Source organism: Eptesicus fuscus, chromosome 25, assembly GCF_027574615.1.
Source record: "Eptesicus fuscus isolate TK198812 chromosome 25, DD_ASM_mEF_20220401, whole genome shotgun sequence".
In the NCBI taxonomy this organism is placed as follows: Eukaryota; Metazoa; Chordata; class Mammalia; order Chiroptera; family Vespertilionidae; genus Eptesicus; species Eptesicus fuscus.
In genome coordinates this window covers 3,764,458-3,775,745 of record NC_072497.1, presented here as the reverse complement: position 1 = coordinate 3,775,745, position 11,288 = coordinate 3,764,458, and positions in this window count along the sequence as shown.

Sequence of the window (11,288 nt, the reverse complement as noted above, 5' to 3'; positions counted from 1 at the left end):
AAATGACACCCATCAACCAGGAAATCAGGTCTTTTGAGAATGATATATACCAAGTGCCAAGTAAATCAATCGAAAATATTTTCAATGACATATGGAGACAATAGATATGAGGAACAGGATGCTCACCCAACAGCCAAACTGTGACTAAAACATTCCTGCAAAGAAGGAACAGCTAGTTAAGAATCCTATCTAATAAAGACGGAATATGCAAATTGACCATCACACCATCACAAAGATGGCAGCGCCCATAGCCACAAGATGGCGGTGCCCAGTCCCCTCAGCCCCGCCGGAGTCCCACAGTCCTTTCAGCCCAGCCGGGGGTTGGGGGGGGCGGCAGGTGCATGGTGCGGCCGGACCCACCCACAGCCCCCCAGGGCCGGTCTGAGATGCAGGCAAGCCTCAGATGGCGGCTGCCCAGCCGGCCAGGGCCTCTAGTCAATTATTAAAGTGCCCAGAATTAGGGTGGTGGGGAGGAGACTGACATTGAGAATCTAGAAGACATAGTCTTAAACCTCAGGGAAAATTATAATTATAATCTGATACTCAGTTGGGGGAGGGAGTAAGGTCACATTAAACGGGTTAAAATCAAGCTTGCTTCATAGATCTCTTCTAAAATAGTCCATTTAAGCCCTAGCTGGTTTGGCTCAGCAGATAGAGCGTCAGCCTGTGGACTGAAGGGTCCCAGGTTCGATTCCCGTCAAGGGCACATGCCTGGGTTGCGGGCTTGATCCCCAGTAGGGGGCATGCAGGAGGAAGCCGATCAAGATTCTCTCTCATCATGGATGTTTCTCTCTCTCTCTCTCCTTCTCCCTTCCTTGCTCAAATCAACAAAAGTATATTATAAAATAAAATAATAAAATAGTCAATTTAAGTTAAAAAAAAAGGAAGTGGAAACTCTGCAGCCCCCTGAAGTATAGCTGTGACCCACAAGGATCTCTTCTAGCCACCGGTTCTTTGTTCATTACAAAGAAAACAGAAAGAGCGACTAAGATTTGCAGAGCCTGAAAGACATTGACAATCTCAGAGCTGTTTATGCAGCTCGTCTTCAAAAGCATTCGCACCACTGTGGTCCGGTTTCGTGACAGCCCCATGAAGGCCCGGGCCTCTGTGGACTCGCCTACCCGGCCACGTGAGCCGCACCTGGCCACGCTCTCCTCACAAACCACAGGCGTGACGGGACGTCGCCTCTGAGATTAGGTTACAGACAGATCCTGGCTTCCGTCCTGCTCACCACCTCTGTGCTCTCTTGCCTTCTCCCCTGCTTGCTCCGGACAAAGCACAGCCAGGGGAGTGAGCTGCCCTCTGCAGAGTCCCACGTGGCAAGAAACCCGTAAGTCTGGCAAACAGCCAGCCACGTGGGTGAGCTGCCTCGGAAGCAAATTCTCCCTCGGTTACGCCTCGAGGTGACTGCAGCCCCGGCCGATACCTTGATGGCAGTCTTATTAGAGACACCGAGCCCGAGGACCCCGCTAAGCCACGTCTTGTGAGATGATAATGTTTGCTGTGTGAAGCCACTACATTTGAGGGTAATCTGCTGCATGGCACTGTGTAGCTAATATACCTATTGTCTGGTTATATGTCAGATTTTAAAAGAATGGGAAAGGAACAACAAGAAAGAAGAGGGACGCTCAGAAGGGCATGATATATTTTTTTTCTTCACAAAAAGGAGTAAGAAACAATACCAGCTTTGATTCAGCACAAATAATTTTTAATTGTTTTTTAAAAATATATTTTATTGATTTTTTACAGAGAGGAAGGGAGAGGTAGAGAGAGTTAGAAACATCGATGAGAGAGAAACATGGATCAGCTGCCTCCTGCACACCCCCTACTGAGGATGTGCCCGCAACCAAGGTACATGCCCTTGACCGGAATAGAACCTGGGACCCTTGAGTCCACAGGCTGACGCTCTAGCCACTGAGCCAAACCGGTCAGGGCTAATTTTTTAAATGTTTTAAGAAATTATTACTAGGCCCCAGCCAGTGTGGCCCAGTGGATAGAGTGCTGGCCAGCAGGCTGAAGGTCGTGGTTTGATTCTGGCCAAGGGCACGTACCCAGGTTGCAGGCTTGATCCCTGGCCCTGGGAAACAGCCTCTCCCACGGAGGATTTTTTTTTTTAAAGTTTATAGGTTGAGCCCAAAAGAACCAGATGAAAGGAAGACTTTGAAGATACCGGAAAGAGAGATTATTACTAACGGGGTCAAAAGGGTTTGCTTGGCCGAGACCGGTTTGGCTCAGTGGATAGAGCGTCGGCCTGGGGACTGAAGGGTCCCAGGTTCGATTCCGGTCAGGGGCACGTACATTGGTTGCGGGCACATCCCCAGTGGGGGGTGTGCAGGAGGCAGCTGATCGATGTTTCTCTCTCATTGATGTTTCTAGCTCTCTGTCCCTCTCTCTTCCTCTCTGTAAAAAATCAATAAAATATATTAAAAAAAAAAAAAAAAAAGGGTTTGCTTGGTGGGGGAAGGAAGGAGCGCCATATTCTACGGCGGGAGGAAGAGAGGTTGAAACTGGGTGTGCATACATACTGGTTCGATGGCCGAAGGAAATGAAAGGAGATGTGTCCACAGACGTGGGACCCTGGAGGAGAGGCCTGGGGTGAGTGGTCACACCCTCGTTTTGCTTCTCTGTCCACACTCAGTCAGCCGGGTGAAGCTGAGGAGGCTGGTGACAGCACTGACCCAGGTTTAGAATTGGGTCGTTGGCTCGTGATGCCAGGGAACAGTGGGTTCCTGGAGAGAGTGATCTGAACAACAGAAATGGGTTTCTGGCTCCATCGGTAAGAAAGAGAGGCCAGCCCTAGCTGCTTTGGCTCAGTGGATAGAGGGGCGGCCTGTGGACTGAAGGGTCCCGGGTTCGATTCCAGTCAAGGGCACGTGCCCAGATTGTGAACTTGATCCCCAGTGTGGGGTGTGCAGGAGGCAGCCGATCCATGATTCTCTCTCATCATGGATGTTTCTATCTCTCTCTCCCTCTTCCTTCCTCTCTGAAATCAATAAAAAATATATTTTTTTAAAAAAAAAGAGAGAGAGAGAGGCCAGGAGAGGGCTGACTGAAGAACAAAAGGGTTGTTCTGTCAGGAAACTGGATGTCTCTATAGGATCAAAGCAGGAACAAAGGTGTGAGAAAGAGAAACTGAAGCCCAATGAGGCCCCAGGATGGTAGGGATGGGCAGACCACATGAACACTGAAATCCAGGAACGAATGAAAATCCAGTGGGTGCCGAGTTCTAAGCCAATCTCCAGTACCAGCAGTGGATGATGGGACATGACCAGGAAGTGACAGTACCGCTGGGTTCGATTCCGGGCAAGGGCACATGACGGGGTTGCAGGCTCAATCCCCAATAGGGGGCGTGCAGGAGGCAGCCGATCAATGACTCCCTCTCATCATGGATGTTTCTCTCTCTCTCCCTCTCTCCCTTCCTCCCTGAAATCAATAAAAATATTTTTTAAATTAAAAATAAAAAATGATTGAAAAGAAGAATTATTTGTGGAATAAACAAATGACTTTCATCCATCTTCACTTTACAGATGAGAAGACGGGAACCCCAAAAGATGAAATGGATTGCTCCATGTTACAAGGCTAGAATTCAGCTAGCCAAAGCTGCCGACCTCCTTACGAAACCACAATGAATGTTTCCTTCCCAACCTTGTCAGAGGTGACTGATGATTTCATTATTTTATTATCTCACAGCTATTTAAATGGCATTTGTCATTCCTTGGGAGCCGGGGGTGGACTATCCCACAATCGAATGAATAAAGGGAGTGGTTACAAAACCTTTCTTTGTGGCCTCGAGGGTTTTACTCAACTTATTGGAAATGCCTCTGTATGCCTCTCTGAAAGGCATATCCAAAGAAGCTGGACCTGTAACCAGGCCCTCACCAGCGTGCCAACATTTCATCACTCTCTTCTCTCCTGGTGCCGTGGCCTCATCTTCGTTAAGACTCAGGAAATCAGCCCTCGCTGGTTTGGCCCAGCCTGTGGGCTGAAGGGTCCCGGGTTAGATTCCTGGATTTAAATGTTCATGTGGTCTGCCCATCCCTACAATCCTGGGGCCTCGGGGGCACATGCCCGGGTTGAGGGCTCAGTCCCCAGTAGGGGGCATGCAGCCAATCAGTGATTCTTTCATCATTGATGTTTCTAGCTTTCTCCCCCTTTCCCTTTTCTTCATCTCTGAAATATATATATATACTAGAGGCCCGGTGTATAAAATTCATGCACGGGGGGGGGGGGAGTGTCCCTCAGCCCAGCCTTCACCCTCTCCAATCTGGGACCCCTCGAGGGATGTCCAACTGCCCTCTCACAATCCAGGACTGCTGGCTCCCAACTGCTCGCCTGCCTGCCTTCCTGATTGCCCCTAACCGCTTCTGCCTGCCAGCCTGATCACCCCCTAACCACTCCCCTGCCAGCCTGATTGATGCCTAACTGCTCCCCTGCCAGCCTGATTGCCCCTAACTGCCCTCCCTTGCAGGCCTGGTCACCCCCAACTGCCCTCCCCTGCTAGCCATCTGTGGCGGCCATCTTCTGCCCACATGGGGGCAGCCATCTTTGATCACATGGGGGCAGCCATATTGTGTGTTGGAGTGATGGTCAATTTGCATATTACTCTTTTATTAGATAGGATGCGCACGCACACACACACATATATATACATATATATTTTTTAAAGACTCAGAAAATCAGGAAGAAACACAACACACACACACACACACACTACAGCTGTCCACCCATAATCATCATAGATTTTTTTTCCACAGACTCTATAGGATTAAAGAAAGGAAGTAGCCTCCGGTTGAGTAGGTCTGAGACTGTTAGCGCATTCCCGGCTATTATCCTGGAAGCACAGTGAACAGGTCTCCCCTAAAGTCCGTTATGGAATCCAACTGAAGAAGGAAGGTGGTGACACACTCCTTTCTCCCACTGGACCAACGTTTCAAAGCTCCGAGTGTGTGGTAAATCTAGCCAAAGATAAAGATTTGCAGGTGTTTTCTGCATAAAAGCAAGAGGGGCAGACGTATCTGAAACGTGCGTCTAACCCAGCGGGACAGCTGCAACCCATTAGGGGGTGTCCTGACGAGAGAAAGTGAGAGGGGAAGGCTGGGGCCGAAACCCTGCTCTGCAGAAATGCAAGTGTGCGGATGTGTGTGGGGACCCTCCCAACGCGTGGGGACCCTTCCGTCAGGATCGGAGGACGACGCCGAGGTCCTGAAAAAGGTTACCGTTCCAGGGGGTAAACATACACCTCTGCCAGATAACCCCGTTCCTCTCCTTCCTTTCCTTCGGTCCAGTTATCTTTGAAATGTCAGGGCCTTCTCTGTGCTCAAGTACACCTACATGTTTTACTATTTAAGACTTGGCAGGCGCCTCTGATAGAGAGAACATTCCCCCCCTTTGAATGCGCGGGCCTTCCTTTCCCAACACTCACGGGGAGCGACCCGTGTCCCGACGCGGCTTCTCTCACTCCCAACAGAACAAAGCCAAGGTGTCACCGCGGGCATGACATGCCGGTGACTCACCGGCTGCTGTGCGCCCCGTTCCAGACTCCCAAGGAAACCACTAACTTTTATGAATGTGTGTGTGTGTGTGTGTGTGTGGCAAAGGCTGCTGTTGCAAAATGCCCGCAGCTGTGAAAGGGATTCGGAGGTGTGTGATCCCAGAACGGACGTGAAGAAAGTCACTGGATGGTTGTTGAGATGCAGGCTCTATGCCCAGGGCTTGCTTTTGGTCCCCCGCTTCCGCAGCCTCGGATTAAACTTCAGTGACCTGGCTAGATGTGAGCACAACACGCCGCCACGGCCTCCTTCACGGAGCACACGGGGTCTGTTTCCTGTATAAGGTCTCTCACCCGCTTTCCTGGCCTTCTGACAAGCCATTAGTGTCGGGCATTTGGTTAATTACTAAACTCCTGGTGAGTTTAAAACGTGTGTTGTAATTTGAAGACGAAAAGCCACACCTCTGGAAAAAGTTGGGTGTCCAAACAAGATTTGGCCCGCGGACGGACTGAAGGGCCCGGGGGGTTCGATTCCAGTCAAGGGGACATGACCAGGTTGTGGGCTCGATCCCCAGTAGGGGGCGTTACCGAAGGCAGCCCATCAATGGTCCTCTCTCATCATTGATGGTTCCGTCTCTCTCTCTCTCCCACGCCCTGTCTCTCTGCAATCCATAAAAATGTATTTAAAAAAAAAATAAGGAAACAGATTTGATATTTAAGAGGAGGTGTTAGAAGTTACCGTCTGACAAAATGGATTTCCAAGCACAGTTAGCAAGGCATTTTTAGAAGTCTTCCATTATGCCATTTACACGAAGGTGCCTTTTAAGAAGCTACAGGTTTTTAAGTCAGGAACCTGTTTTTAAAGCTCTTCCGTGTATTCACTTATGGGTCATGCCCATATTCCTGAAGCACCTACTGTGTACAGAAGAGCACTGTGCTAAATTCGGGAAGAATCAGCAGTCCCTTCAAAAATTAAGGGGTGTGCCAGCGCAATTCTGGACAATATTTTACTTACGATCAAGGAGAAAATCATGACTAACGCACCAGCATGCTTTGGTTGGAATACTCCCCTCACGTGACCCAGGGTTTGTGGATCGAGGGCCTGTGTTAGGAGGGTGTCTCCTAAATCCTCTATCACCAACGTCATTTAAAAGTGAACGAATGAGCCCAACCAGCATGGCTCAGTGGTGGAGTGTCAACCTATGAACCACGAGGTCACGGTTCGATTCCCAGTCGGGGCACATGCCCAGGTTGCGGGCTCGATCCCCAGTGTGGGGCGTGCAGAAGGCAGCCGATCAATGATTCTCTCTCATCATTGATGTTTCTCTCTCTCTCTCTCTCTCCCTCTCCCTTCCTCTCTGAAACCAATAAAAATACATGAATCTACACTAATAAAAGAGAAACATGCAAATTGACCATCACTCCGCTACGCCCGCCAGCCAATTAGAGCGAGTATGCAAATTAACCCAACAAAGATGGTGGTTAATTTGCATACACGGATGCAGAGTGAAGACTGAAAACAGCATAGAAGGAAGGAGGAGGGAAAGCGGAAAGTGAGGCGGTAGTGGCAGCGGGAGGGAAAGCACGGGGGGGGGTGTGGGGGCGGCGGGAGGAAAAGCGTGGGGTGGGCTTCGCTCAGGCCGCAGGAAGCCCTGTTCTTGCAAGAATCTTCCTGCAATGGGCCTCTAGTAAATAAATAAAAGTGAACGTATGAACAAAGACTGTTATGATGGAAGACACTTGGTATTACTTCATTTATCCTCCAACCCAGAACAACCATCCAGTAAAACAGATTGTACGTTTCTATATCACTTGAGACCCTATGGGTTTTCAGAGCTTCAACTGAATTTCCCTACCATTCTCTCCACTCTATGCTTCCTCATGTATCAGTTCTATTCCCCTTTCCGATTTTCCTTAATTATTCCCAACGTGGCGGCCAGCCATAACCAGGATATTTCCTTCTTCACAACCATGGGAAAAGAAATTAACCTTTCCTAACCACTGTTTTGAGAAGTCAAACCATCAAGCAAAAGTCCTGAGCTTTGAGCTGATTGGACCACCCTGGAACCAATCCCTGTGGCCATAAAAACACCTTGGTGCTGACTGGTGTACCAGTAAGCACAGGTTACCGGAGCCAATCACCTGTGGGATTGGGGTTGGCATCTACCCAGAGGACATGCTGGGAAAGGACTGGATTGGAATTGGAGGAGGCAATCACAGCATAGTGTCTGTTACCATCCGTCTAGATTCGTAAAATCTGAATTACTAAGTAATTGTTATTCAATATCAGAGATTAGCTCTGTAAAGAGGAATCTACTTCCTCTAAATTTGCTAAGTCAGACATTTATTTTTTTAAAATATATTTTATTGATTTTTTTACAGAGAGGAAGGGAGAGGGATAGAGAGTTAGAAACATTGATGGGAGAGAAACATCGATCAGCTGCCTTCTGCACACCCCCCACTGGGGATGTGCCCGCAACCAAGGTACATGCCCTTGACCGGACTCGAACCTGGGACCCTTCCGTCCGCAGGCCGACACTCTATCCACTGAGCCAAACCAGCTAGGGCCTACGTCAGACATTTAAAGATGATTTCACTTTTTCGTGAACGGGTAACTTTAAGTTGTTTTTTTTTCCATAGCTTTCTTTTCTCTTAAGAATATACTGAAAACACCCCCCCCCCAAAGAAATGCTTTTACAGTTTGATGTTATTAATTGAGAATGATTATCCCATCTTCCCTAACCCTTTCTTCCCAATTTCCCAAAGCAGTATGATCTAATTTAGAATTCTCAAGTCAGAGAAACCCAAATATTTTCTCCTTCAACTTGGGTAACGGCTCACTACGTTTGCAGAAGATGCCACGTCCCAACATATACTGAGCCCCAAAAGTTTTCTTCAGATCCGTGTTCACCAGCCTCCCCAAACTTATCAAAGCAGAGCCTGACCTCACAAAACTCACCCCAAATTCAGCTCCACATGCAAAGTGCCAGTCTGAGAGATTGTCAACCACTAAACATGCCTCCTACAGTTTAATTAGAAATATAGCTCCTTGCTGAAACCGGTTTGGCTCAGTGGATAGAGCGTCGGCCTGCGGACTGAAGGGTCCCAGGTTCGATTCCGGTCAAGGGCATGTACCTTGGTTGCGGGCACATCCCCAGTAGGGGGTGTGCAGGAGGCAGCTGGTTGATGTTTCTTTCTCATCGATGTTTCTAGCTCTCTATCCCTCTCCCTTCCTCTCTGTAAAAAAAATCAATAAAATATATTAAAAAAAAAAAGAAAGAAATATAGCTCCTTGAGTTCAGAGACGTAAGTGCAGTACTAAATACTAAGTCAAGTGTCCAGGGAGGCATCCACCTGCAATAGTTTCCTCCCGCTGCCTTGGTGACAGAGAATGAGCTGTTAGGAAGGCAGGACACAGCCATCTTCAAACTATCACTGCAGTTCACGCATGTCAAACTCACGGCCCGAGGGCCGCAGGCGGCCCACGACGAATACTTCTGCGGCCCAGCCAATGTAACGGCATGTAGGAAACGTTTTAATAAAAATGTTGTAACTTAAGTTGTACAATACCCTGTTATACAGAATTATTAGTAACAAACTACAATGTTCGCTGATGACCGATGACTGTCATCGTGTTTCATTCACGTCCCTCACGCAGGCGCACCATTTCTCCCCACTGATACCGGCAGCGAATGTTCTAGCAGCCGATGGCCACGTCATCAGTCTTGGACTGACTGGTTTGGTGTGCGCAACGGGAGATATGTCGCTTTCGGAGAACAAGAAAAATAGGCTTATTTGCGTTACGCTTATTCATTTGTGCAGTGATTCGGTGTCTGGTAAGTTAATGTTCAAGAAAAAAATATATTAATTTTTATTAAAATGGTCTATGATGTTATGTTAACGATGACTCATTTATCTCAGCCCTTTGCATTCAGCAAGTCTCTATCAAAATAAAACTGTATTTCTATGAAAATGGAAGCTTTTGGGTTTTTTTTGCGGCCCACATACATTTAAACCTTGTTTATCGGGCCCGTGTGAGCCTTTGAGTTTGACATGCTTGCTGCAGTTGATTGTGTCAAGGCCATGAAGGACAGACTACATGAGGAGCTAGCTCCATACACCTCAGACATAAGACAATGGTAGCCAAATTTGCCATGTTTTCTCCACCTGTTACATTTGAAAGAACCACCCTCAGCTTTCCACTGGTCCATTTCGGAAAAACGTACCGTGTTTTCCGGCGTATAAGACGACTGGGCGTACAGAAGGTTTTCCTGGGTTAAAAAGTCGTCTTATACGCCGGAAAATACGGTATTCTTTCCTGATTGCAGAGGGTACCTGCCCCCATGTGCACACACAGGTTAAATCACTGGCGGGCGCATCCCGGGGGAGAAGTTTAGAATCGGGCCTGCGTTTGTTTCCAGTTCGGAATTGACGATCATTCTCCCTCAGCCATCCCCTCCTTGATTGTGGCCATCCTGGATGCCAAAACCCAAAATGCGAGGCATATTGCACTCCCCGTAGCAGGATCTGCAGGCATTTTGGTCTCTTCGACGCCTGGCCTTGTGTGAGAAAGGTGCAGGAACAAGGACAGTTTTCTGTCACCACGACCCTGTGCTTGCCTTTGGAATGGCCTCATCGCCTCTCTCTCAACAGGGAACAGCCCTGGGGCTGGAGGGAAGAAACTGGGACTCCTGAGCCAGGCCCGGGGCACGCAGGCTGCCCCCCAAGCAGGCAGCAGAGGTACGCGTGCGCGTGCCTGTGTTGCGGGGAGGGGTGCGGGGGTGCGGGGATTGCAGCTTGGCCCAAATGCTGCTTAGTCAGGCTCCAATGCCTCGCTGAGCTGCAGATGTGCCCAGACCTGCCGCCACCACCACCAGGTGTCTGGTGTCTGGGCGGGGAGGTGACGGAGCAGTTGTGACTCTGGTCTCCTGGTGTTTCCAGACACCGTGCTCAGAGGAATGCGGAGGACTCCGGCGAGGCCACCTCAGAAGGCCCGTGACAGAGCAGCGGCTCCCTACCCACCCTGCCATGACCAAAGTCCTGCCCGGGTCGGCTCTCACACCGTCTTCCCGCCAACAGCCCCAGGGCGGGCTCCTCCAGGCCACTGACGGGGCGCAGGTGGGAGGCAACTACCCACCTGCCCTGCTTAACATGCTCTTCCCATCATTCGTGCTCAAACCTCTGCAGCCCAGAAGTATCTTTTCTTTTTCTTTTTTAAGTATGTGTTTTTATTGGTTTCAGGGAGAGGGAGAGAGAGAGAAACATCCATGATGAGAGAGAATCGTTGATCGGCTGCCTCCTGCACATCCCCCACTGGGGGGGACTGAGCCCGCCACCTGGGGAATGTGCCCTTGACTGGAATTGAACCCGGGACCCTTCAGTCCACAGGCTGACGCTCGATCCACTGAGCCAAACCAGCTAGGGCTATTTTTTCTTTTCTTTTGAATACAATGAACCCACGATTAAAAATACCTTCCTTAATTTAAAAAACATAAATAAATGTCAAGCTCATTTGTCCCCACTGGGGGAAAATGTCTTGTGAGAGTTAGTTTCTCAAGAAGAGGCTGTTCTGCGTTTAACAGAATCAGTAACATCTCCAGGGACTCTCACTCACCAAGGCGACATACTGGGAAAAGTGACCAGTTCACTCCGAAGCCAACGCAAGAAGGTTGTTACTAATTTCTGTGTGGCTTTTGATAATTCGTTGTTGTTGTTTTTTAAATATATATATATATATTTTTTAATATGTTTTATTGATTTTTCACAGAGAGAAAGGGAGAGGGATAGAGAGCTAGAAACA